This window comes from Cavia porcellus, unplaced genomic scaffold (genome assembly GCF_034190915.1).
Source record: "Cavia porcellus strain 051 isolate PalLab524CR breed Dunkin Hartley unplaced genomic scaffold, mCavPor4.1 scaffold_7, whole genome shotgun sequence".
Lineage (NCBI taxonomy): Eukaryota > Metazoa > Chordata > Mammalia > Rodentia > Caviidae > Cavia > Cavia porcellus.
This window is the reverse complement of record NW_026947490.1, coordinates 15113815-15124696: the sequence shown is the minus strand read 5'-3', so window position 1 is coordinate 15124696 and position 10882 is coordinate 15113815. Positions and strand designations below refer to the sequence as shown.

The following is a 10882-nucleotide window of genomic DNA, read 5'->3' as shown; positions in this document are numbered from 1 at the left end:
AAAACGGATGTTCACCCAGAAGGACCTTTTGGAAGATTTTCCAAGAACCTTGCACGATTACCACTGAACAGTTCATTGTGTTCTGCTTCATACAATGCGGATTCCCCAGTCTTTCTGCCTCTCACCTCTAATTTTCAGCTTCATTCTCTCCCAAGCATACTGTAGATACAGTAGGTCAGAAGAGCACTTTTGCCATATTTGTTTCTACTCCCTTGCCTTAGGCACTGTGTCTGAGATCTCCACGTGGACTATCTACCTTCTCCACCCAGGAGTTGTGAGCACCCAGCCCATGCCATCTGCCTGCTAGAGGATGCACAGATAAATAATACAGCTCACTGTGGTCAGTGTTCTGCAATTCAGTGAGACTTCTTTTTATGCAGCTAGTTTAGGATAGGCTTGTTTCTTGGACTGTAGACTCATGTTTCTTGTGAGTTCTGGAAAATTATTAGTCACATTTCACTGTCTCTTCTCCACCCTACTTTCCACTTTATAGAACTTTTGTTAGCTAGATTTGAGGGAGGAACTGGTGATTAAATCCAAGGCCTTCGCATTGAGCTACGTTCCCAACTCTTTTCCTTTTCTCTTTCTCCTTTTTATTCTTTCCTTTTTCCCCTTTGAGACAGGGTCTCCCAGAGTGCTGGGATTCTGGGCCTGGGCCTAGATGATGTATTTTAATGTTTCCTATATCCATGTCTTTGTCTCTCGGTGCTGTGTAATTTGAAGAATGGAGCTCTGGTGTAAGCTCTGTTGTTCTCTCTTCAACTATGTCTAATCCACTAAGCTTTTATTTTCATTTTTGGATCTATATTTGTTGTGTTTCCATCTCTAGACATTTCATGTATCATTTTATGTTTTCAAGGTACGTTTTCCTTCCAGATATTGCCTTGTTGCTTGCTTATATTTGTGGTTGTATATTTGTTTAAACATTTCCAAATGAAAAGTCTGATTTAAACAATTCTAATATCTAAACTTTTGCAGATCTAAATCTTTTGTTTGTAGCTGAAACAAGCTGTATTGCCTAAAGTGACCACAAAATTTACTTTTTTTTTTAAAGACAGAGTCTAGCTTTGTATCCCAGACTGACCTTGAACTCATTATAGAGTAAAGACTAGCCTTGAACTTGCAGTGATCCTCCTGGTTTCCATTGCTGGGATTACAGGTGTGAACTAACAAGGAAAGATTTACTTTTTTATTTTTTTTCTTCTTCTTTTTTTTTTTTGTCTTTTTCATCGGTACCGGGGATCAAACTCCCGACTGCCTGCTTGCAAAGCAGGCGCTTATGCCACTGAGCTAAATCCCCAGCCCCCAAGATTTGCTTTTTAAAACAGTGTGACAGGACTGTGTCTATTCACAGATAAGATCTATGTTCCTTCCCTTTGAATTTGGCAGGCTTATGACAACAGTAGAAGTGACACTGTATGACTTCCAAAGTGAGGTCATAAAAGGCAAGGCAACTTCTCCTTTATTGCCTTGATGTTCCTGCTAAGATTTCTGTCACTGGAAAGAGGCCCAAGCATGCCACAAAAAGGAACTGAGGCCCTCAGCCTTGACTGAGTACCAGCCAACAGCCAGCCCAAGTCATCAGACCTTCTGCTAATACCACATAGAGCAGAGACAAGTTGTTGATGAGCACAGTCCAAATGGCCATTCCGTGAACAAAAAAACCAAAAAAAAAAAAAAAAAACATTGCTGTTGTTAAGCTACCAAGTTCTGGGGTAGTTTATAGTACAGGAGTTGCTTCTGCTGACTTTATTCATGGTGGCTGACTGCCTTGTGAGTTTGGTACTTTTCAGTATGAGCTTATTGTTTTGTCTTGGTCAGTAGAAGTCTTGCAAACTGAAGTCAGGGAAGCCTTCTTGCTTCTGGGTACCACCAAGCTGGGCCCATCTCACCCCTTCCTAGGCTTTTGGCCTGATTTAGAAGTATCACTTTCAAATCTCCTACCACTTAAATAGCCTAAGAGTTAGCATCTTAGTAGCAATACTGTCATTAGCAGCCACTCTTAGGCAACACTGCTCCTTGCTCTGCCGTCTACCAACTCATGAGTTTTTGAAAGGGTCATTCTTGGAGCCTTTTATGAATCACCTATTGTTACAGGCAGTTGAGCTAGTTGGAAATATCATAGGCAGTCAGACAGGGCTAGGCCCTGGAGGAAGCCAGCACAGAGGATTAAATGTCTTGTGACCTTGGAAGAGACACACACCTCTTGCTGTGGGCCAGATCTCAGAAGGCAAAACAAATGCAATCACACCCTAAACATAAGCATTAGGGATTAAGTATGGATTACCTGGAGAATCCAGGAGTCACCATCCCAACACCTAAAGGAAGAGTCTCTGATCCATAAGAATGCTTACTTGCTACCTGACTCGCTTTCCCATTTGTCCCTGATTTGGTCAGTTTTACCTGAACAATTAAATTTAGTGGTTGACCATAGCTCTGTCCCTCCTCATTCCTGTCTGCCTTGCAAGTTCCCAGTTTTCCCCACCCTTAGTCTTGCCTTACTTCATGGTTTTACTCTATAAAATTCCCTAGAAAAGACAATCTTTGGCACCCCATTCAGGACCCCTTCTGTCTCTCTCTCAGACAGAAGCTTCCTCTCTCTCAATAAATATTTCTGTTCTTAACCTTCGTTCCTAAAATTCATTCTTTGATTTTAGAGAATACCAACTCGCATTGGACATGTAGTAGGTCAGGAATTTTGGTCCCCTATATCACTATGACTGAAAGTCACTGTGCTTATATTGATACAAGAAACAATCTCCAAATCTCTTTCCAGCAAATGCCAGAGATATCTATTAAGTTATTTCATTAATTCAACAAGAATTAAATCAGTTGGGCATGGTGATACACACTTGTAATCACAGCACCTGGGAGGCTGAGGCAGGAGGGTCACTGTGAGTTCAAGGCCAACATGGGCTACATAGTGAGTACGAGACTAGCTGGAATTGTATAATACATCATAAGATCCTGTCTCAAAAACAAGAGAGAAAAAAGAAAGAAAAGAAAAAGGATTAAGTCTCATGCTAGCTAGGCATCGTGGTATATGTCTGTAATTCCATTCCTTTGAGTGGCTGAGGCAGGAGTATTACAAGTTAGAACTCAGGGGGGGCTGGGGATTTAGCTCAGCGGCATAAGTGATAGAACTGTGGGGGACCGGCGGCTGAAAAGATAATAAGTATGAAATATAAATGACCTTTATTTTGAGAATGCGGGGAGAGACACCCCTGATCCCCTGGGATGCCCCCCCACCCCACCCCCCCACCCCCCACCCACCCCCCCCCCCGTCGGCAATCTCTCTGTGGAACATGTGGAGTGGAGGCATATATGTAGCTTAGGTTTGGGGTGAAGCCTGAGGGGGCATTAGGGATGCACAGGTAGCCCATTGGTATTCTTTTGGCGCCAGAGGTAAATTCCTAGGGGTGGGGGGGGGGATGGAGTCACAGGTGAATTCCTAGGGGTGGGGGAGATAGGAAATCCTTGGTTCCGGCTGACGCTTTTCCAGCTACAGTGTCCTGTCTGGGCCAAAACTCTTTTAATAAGCACCTGCCTTGCAAGCAGGCAGTCGTGAGTTCGATACTTGGTACCCATAAAAAAGAAAAAAACAAGTTAGAACTCAGCTTGGGCAATGTAGCCACTTAGTAAGGTATTATCTCAAGAATTAAAAATTAAAGAGCTGTAGCTGTAGCTCAGTATAAGGCCTTGGGTTCAACACCCAGTACTAAGCAAAAACAAAACAAAACAAAAACTTTTCTGCTAAGTAGCAGAGCTAAATGCATGACAAAAATAAATGTGACCTCTGCTCTCATGAGGCCCAGGTCTAATCAGGGAGAAGAGCTTGAGTGGTTACTGAGAGATAAATGAATGTGGGAAGAGCTACAAAGCTCATATTAGAGTGTGAAATTTCGGTGGAACTTTCCCTCATCTGGGAGGGGCTGGTCAGGGTAGGCCTTTCTGAGGGTCTTAAATCCTCGGCCCTGAAGACAGATGGGAGTTACTAGGCAAATAAGGAGAGTTTGAGGGCACAGGAATAGCAAGTGCAAGGTCCTAAGGCAGGAGTGGTTTCACATGCACAAGGGATAACAGGGAGTAAAAAGGGGCATAGATTTTAATTTGAGAAGTGCAGACGGCAGTTTGTGCACATGTGCACACACACACACACACATACCTCATTCCCAGGAAAGCACTTGAATTGCCTGTGATTGAGCAACTTCCCCATGAGGTAGCCAGACATCAGGATTTTCAAAGCTCCCAAGTGTTGAAAATAATACAAATGCCTTTGGACTAGTGAATGAATAAACAAACAGAAGCCATCCAACAAGGGAGGTAAATGGTGGGAACTATTGATACATGCAACAAATTAGATCCATCTCCGACATTATATAGAATGAAAGGAGCCAGCTTCAAAGACTGCATGCAGGGGGCTGGGGATTTAGCTCAGAGGCATAAGCGCCTGCCTTGCAAGCATGCAGTCTTGAGTTCAATCCCCGGTACCGATAAAAAGGAAAAAGACAAAAAAAGAAAAAAGAAAAAAAAAAAAAAGACTGCATGCAGTATGATTCCATTTATTTGACTTTCTCAGCAGGATGAAATCAGTGACAAAAATCAGTGCTGGTCAGAAGTTGAGGGTGGGATGAGGGTGAGATTATAAAAGCTATTTCTTGGTCCCATGCAACTGTTGTCATCCTGATTGCAATGTGAGAGTGAGCAAACCTATACCCATTAAAATTCACAGAACTGCACACCAAAAGTAAAAGGTTATTTTCATTGCACGATCATTTTTTTTTTTTTTTTGGCGGTACCAGGGATCAAACTCACAACCTCGTGCTTGCCAGGCAGGTGCTCATGCCGCTGAGCTAAATCCCCAGTCCAATTGCATGATCATTTTAAAAAATAAAATAACAAGACAGATCTCAAGAGATCACTCCCCAAGTGAGCTCATGGTGCAGCTAAGAGAAGACCCTGATGCTAGGCCTTGTACATCATTTGAAGGATTTTTTTGTTGTTGTTGTTCTCAAGCAAATGGGGAGTAGGGACGGAATTCTCTCAAGATGGGTTCTCTGCTAAGGGAGTCAGGCATTGAGGCTCAGACAGGAAGTAGGTCATTGTTGGTCTGAAGGTGTAGAACCACTCCTTGGTTCTTTTATTCATTCAACAAATGAATATGCTGCCTGTATCTGGGGACTGTGGCTTATTAGGAGCAAATTCAAGCAATAATACCAGGAAAGCAGGAATTTAGAGATTACAAGAGGAAATCTGGAGGTGATCAGAAGCAAGCGTTTCTGACCACCTTACTTGGCCAGAGTCTCTATACTTGATTCCCTAGAACCTGGGGCTCTCACGGGAAATGTTTATGGGGTCAAGGTGAAGGGGCAGTGCTCCCTCAGATTGCTGTACTGGATCAGCACCTCCATGCCTATCAATCTTGGGCCTTGGAGTTTCCACGAGGAACATAGGAACATAAGGGTACTGTTCCCTTCACATGGCCTCCTGAGTATCCCTGATTCGGCTTTGCTACTTGACCATCCTGGTTCAGCTTCAACTTCCTCCCTGGACCACCAGTCTCAGTCTCCCTCTCTGAGCTACCATATACTTAGTAGCCACAGGGATCCATCTAAGGCCTAAATCTGAGACTCCCAGCCTAGAGTCCTCCCTGGCTCCTTAGTGTCCACAAGGTAAAATCAACACTTTATAATGAATGTTTAAGGCCTCTCAGAAAACTCTGGACTATTTTGCTTCTGGCTTCTTTCCTGTCTATCTTGCTAAGTTTTCCAAACCCACAGTGCTGACTCTGTGAGGACTTTGATCCTAGCCCCTCCCCCGTCTCCTACTCTTCAGTTGGAGCTGTCTCAGCAGAGCTGCCCAGGAGCCTGGAAAGTCCAATAACATAGTGGTTTAGGAGACCAGGCCTGAGGACTCTGAAGGTGACCCAAAGGGCACTAGTGAATGTTGGCTGAACAAATTATGGCTCTAGACCAACAACAGGCATTACAGAGGATAAAGCAGCACACTGCATGATGTCACAAGGACATAATCAGGCAAATCTAACATTTGGGACATTCTCCATGGGCAAAGGACTTGGGCAAGGGACAGCAGATAAAAATGATCAAGATGCAGTTTGTATATGTGCCAATTCCCCAAGATGAATGTAATTATTATGCATCACAAACATATACTCATAAAATGATTTCAAAAGCAAATATAATTTTTATTGTTTTTAAGCAGTGCCAAAGTTTATTCAGTGAAGCAAAAGTGCAAGCATAATTTTTAAATAAGTCAAGAGGACACTTTTAAAAAAGATTAAAGAAATTTAACAACCAAATGCAAAGCAAGAACCTGAATTGGCTCTGATCTTTTTGAAGAGTTTTTGTTTGTTTAATCTGAAAAGAATGCATATACAAAGATAGAGAAATGAGAAAACACTGGTTCAACAATAATAAAATCTATAAGAATTAAAATTTTGGGAAAGTGAAAAAATTACCTAAAGATTTTTAAAAGCTGGAAACTGCAACAAAAATAAGCTGATGAAGTCCCTATTAACACTTATGAAGAGTCTTAATAAGATTCCTTGCATGATTTTTATTAAACTAGAGAGCCTTAACCAGTTGCTATAGGGTTCCTCTTATGGAAAACAGAAATAGGGGGATTGCCCCAGTTGGTCACCATGTTGGTAAATGTTCTCTCCACCACTGCCACCCATGGCTTTTTAGTGAAGCAGGCCTACGTCCTCACCACCTGAAAGAGGATGCCAATTATCCCATAGGCAGCTGTCCGTAGCACCACCCCCTCACATTTCCTCTGTGTCAAGTCTTCTGCTAGGACTTAGGGATACCAAATACTAATAAGCTGCAAATCTATGCTAAGCATATAAGATAATGACTGGCAGGGAGATTTTTTTTTGTATCAGGGAATAAATTCATGATCTCAGGCTTGTCAGGGAAAATTTTTTTTTAAATTTTTAAAAAGGATAAAACTTGGGGCTGAAAATTTAGCTCAGTGTCCTAAGTGCCTGCCTGGCAAGTATGAGGTCCTCGATTCGATCCCTGGTACCACCAAAAAAAAAAAAAAAAGGTAAAACTAAACAGTGGCTACCATAATATTTCTTGTTTTCTTCTAAATGGTTGTCTTCATTTAGAAGACACAATGAATTCATACAAAACAAAATAGTATAAATGTGATTAAAACACAGTAATGAAGGCATTACAGGCCTTCAAAACCAGACAATATTAAAATTAACTATGGCTGCCATAAAAGTCTCTTGTTCTCTTCAAAATAGCTATCCATACCTTCATGTATGTTAAAATTAAACAATACAAAACAGACTAAAGTCACTCTGAACAAAGAATAAAAGCATTACTGAATTTCACAGCATGAGGACACGGAATCAGCAATGGATGTCATGTCTGTTTTTCTTCAAAGTAAGTTTCTTCAAAGTCTGTTTTCTTCACAGTTCATTTCATCACACGTAATATAATAGGTTCTCATAAACTATTTAGGAGAAGTTCTAGGCATGTATAAGCCTCTACATGTATACCTATCCTTTCTGCATTATAGGAAAAAACAAAACAAAACAGATTACTAGAAAAATAAGAAACAAAAAAGACAAATAAATAACAATAGCAAAGAGCCCAAAACAATAATGATATAGGCCTTCAAAACATGGTGGTAGGAACAGAACTAAGGTTGATATTTTACACAGTGATCTTCAAGAGTTCCTCAGATTACCTGACACAAACATGCAAAATTCTTCCAATCTTATATTAACTGTTTTGCTCTACAAAATTATAGAATTTGTGGCACAATCATCTTAGCTATCCTAAGTACATTTATACAAATTTAGATATTTTTTATTTTCCCTTCCTTTTTATTTTTCCTTTTCCCTGAGATATTATTTTTTTCTTTATAGCTGAGTAGTATTTCATTGTATAAAAATGTCACACCCTAGGGACTGGGAATTTAGCTCAGTGGCATAAGCACCTACCTTGCAAGTGTGTGGTCATGAGTTTGCTCCTCGGTACCGATAAAAAAGAAAAAGACAAAAAAAAAATCACATCTTTTTTCTCCATTCTTCAGTGGATGGGCTTTTAGGTTGTTTCCAAGATCTGTTACAGATTGTGCTGCTATAAACATGGGTGCACATGTATCACTGTTATGATGCTTTCAATTATTCTGGGAGGGAAAATTTTTTAAATTACAAACTCAACCCATTTGGTGTATTTCAAAAGGTGCAATACTCTTCTTCATTTATCAATGAAAGAACTTAAAATTATCATTTAAAAACCCAACTAAACCCAGCAAGCGGCAAACAAATTTCCTTGACAGTCACGGTCACATATAGAGTGCATCCTAGAGAAGAGGAGAAACAAGACAACTTCCACCCATTGTCCTGAGTTTCATCAAACACTGGATTTACTCAAGGGTGGAGAGAGAAAAAAAGGAACTTTCAAAGAGGAGTATTAGATGAGGCAATTACTCTATGCCTTCCTAAGAGCACCAGGTGCAGGACACATTTTTCTAAAATAGATCTAAGAAATGGAACGTGGAGGCAGGCAGGGCCTATTAGGCCTGTGTGAGTGCAGAACACTCCACATATTTGACAGCCTTCAGATTGTGGCCAACTTTTCATCAGTCTCTGGAATGATAGGTTTTGTGTTTGTTCTTGGCAAGCTTCTCAGTAGTAGAGGGGTCATCTATGAGATTAATTTGGGTCCCCATAAGCAAGAAAGGAGTCTTTAGACGGGGGTGAGTTATCTCAGGCACCCACTTTTCTTTTACATTTTCAAATGAGGATAGAGGGACCGCTGAGAAACAGACTAGAAATACATCTGTTTGTGGATAACTCAGTGGTTGAAATCTGTCATAATTCTCTTGTCCTGTAGTATCAAAAAGCCCAATGTATATATGGCTCTCTTCCAATAGTAACTGTGACTGCACAGTTGTCAAAAGCAGTTGGTGCATATCCAGAGGGAAATTTGTTGTGTAGGATATCAGGAGACATGTAGCACCATTGCCAACAACAATGTGCTTAGTTGTCTGCATCGTGGAAATAGTTTAAATATTTCAGATTTGATGTTGACCTCAGCTTCTCCTCTGGGCTGTTGGTCGCAGTGCTTTGACTCTGATTTTTAAAATTCAGCTATAAAAGGCATTTGGAGCTGGGGGTAGAGCTCAGTGGTATAGTGTGTGTGCTTAGGGTGTATGAGGCCCTGGGTTCTATCCCCAGCACAGGTGCATGTACCAAAGCCACTTCAGAGAGAAGTAGGGGTATTTGAACATGGATAAGGTAATTAGGTACTAAGGAATTACTGACATTTTCTTAGTGTTTTGGGCATGAAGAAGAATGTTCTTACTTTGTTTGCTTGGTTTTTGAGATAAGGTCTTGTGTTATCCAGGCTAGCTTCAAACTAATGATCTTGCGGCCTCAGCCTCTGGACTCCCCTAGGAGAGGACCACTAGACGTTTGCTCTGGTGTCTTTTGAACCCTCTGTACCTCTTTATTTGCTAATATCCTTTAAGTATAAACCACAATCATGCATATGCCAGCCTTTCTCAGTTGTATCAGTTTACCTAGCAAATCATTGAACTTAAAAGTGATCTCTGGCATGGATCCCCTAGCATGGGGTGCTGGATGGCACATCAGGGAGACAGGCCTCTGTGAGACTGTGAACACATAGCCTTTTATGGTGGTGGGCAGTACTTACTGAGCACTTGTATACCAGTGTGTGTGTGTTCATTAATTGGAGTCCAATAATAACATGGGGAGAATGATACTATGATAAATTAAATTTTTAATTTTCTGCCTGGCAAGTATGAGGTCAAGGTTTGATCTCTGATACCCAAAATTTTTTTGTTTTATTATGAAATACACCGCATATTCAGAAACATACACAATGAAGATTATAGCTTTAAAAGTACTTATAATGGGGCTGGAGACATAACTTAGTGGTAGAGCACTGACTTGCCCAGCCTGTGTAAGGCCATAGGTTTGGTCCCCACACAAACAAAACAACCCACCAAAGTCTGTTAAAATGAAAGAAAAAAAAAAAAACCCCACCAAACCCCTAAAACAAACTTCTAAGGCAAATAACTGAATAATCATCCATGTTAAGAAAATAGAAAAAAATTTAAAAAGAAAATAGAATATATAAGTCCTCATATGCCTCTACCCCATTATAACTCTGTCCCTCCGTCAGAGGAAGATGCCTCTCCAACATTTACAGTAATCATTTTCTTGTTTCCTTTCTTTTACTTTGTGTCTTCAAATTTTGTTATTTTTTTATTTTTCTTGTTGGCATCTTCCTTCCCTTACTCAATACAGTGCATATAAGATTTGGCCACGTGATTGTATGAGTAGTCCATTCTTTTTTGTTATCATATAGCATTACACTGTACGAATAAACCAAATATATCTATCCATTCTCTTTGGATGGGAATTGGGTGCTTGTCATATAGGACTATTATGAAAATTCTGTCTTCATATTTTTCCTGATTCCCAGCTTCAGGATACATAGGATATATACTTAGCAAAGAACAGCAGGGATATAGGTTTCTGTGTTTTTTTAATTATTCAATAACACTGCACTGTTTCTCGTTGAAACACGATGCAATTGCAATATGACAGGTCAAGCTGCTTCCCCACGATTGCCAGGTCCAGCTGCCTTGATTCCAGAGTTTCTTGCTCCCTGCTCCATGCACTCACTCATCGGTGTTAGTAGACAAAGTAAGTGTGCACTGTCACACTGGAGGTTGTTGGGGGCTGCTTCTGGGGGTTGCCTTTCCTGTTACTGTTACTTTGAACTCTGTCCTCATTGTTAATGATTAACTGCCCCCCCTTTAGAGCTGTGACCCTAAAGATTTGCCCAGTTAATCAGTTACTTCCCCCTGG

General features: G+C 40.8%; 1 pseudogene; it reads right to left on the bottom strand.

Annotated features, from left to right (window-relative positions):
• Positions 1–8556: 8556 nt before the first annotated feature.
• LOC100712634 (cell division control protein 42 homolog) lies at positions 8557–9036 on the bottom strand (annotated as a pseudogene).
• Positions 9037–10882: the final 1846 nt, after the last annotated feature.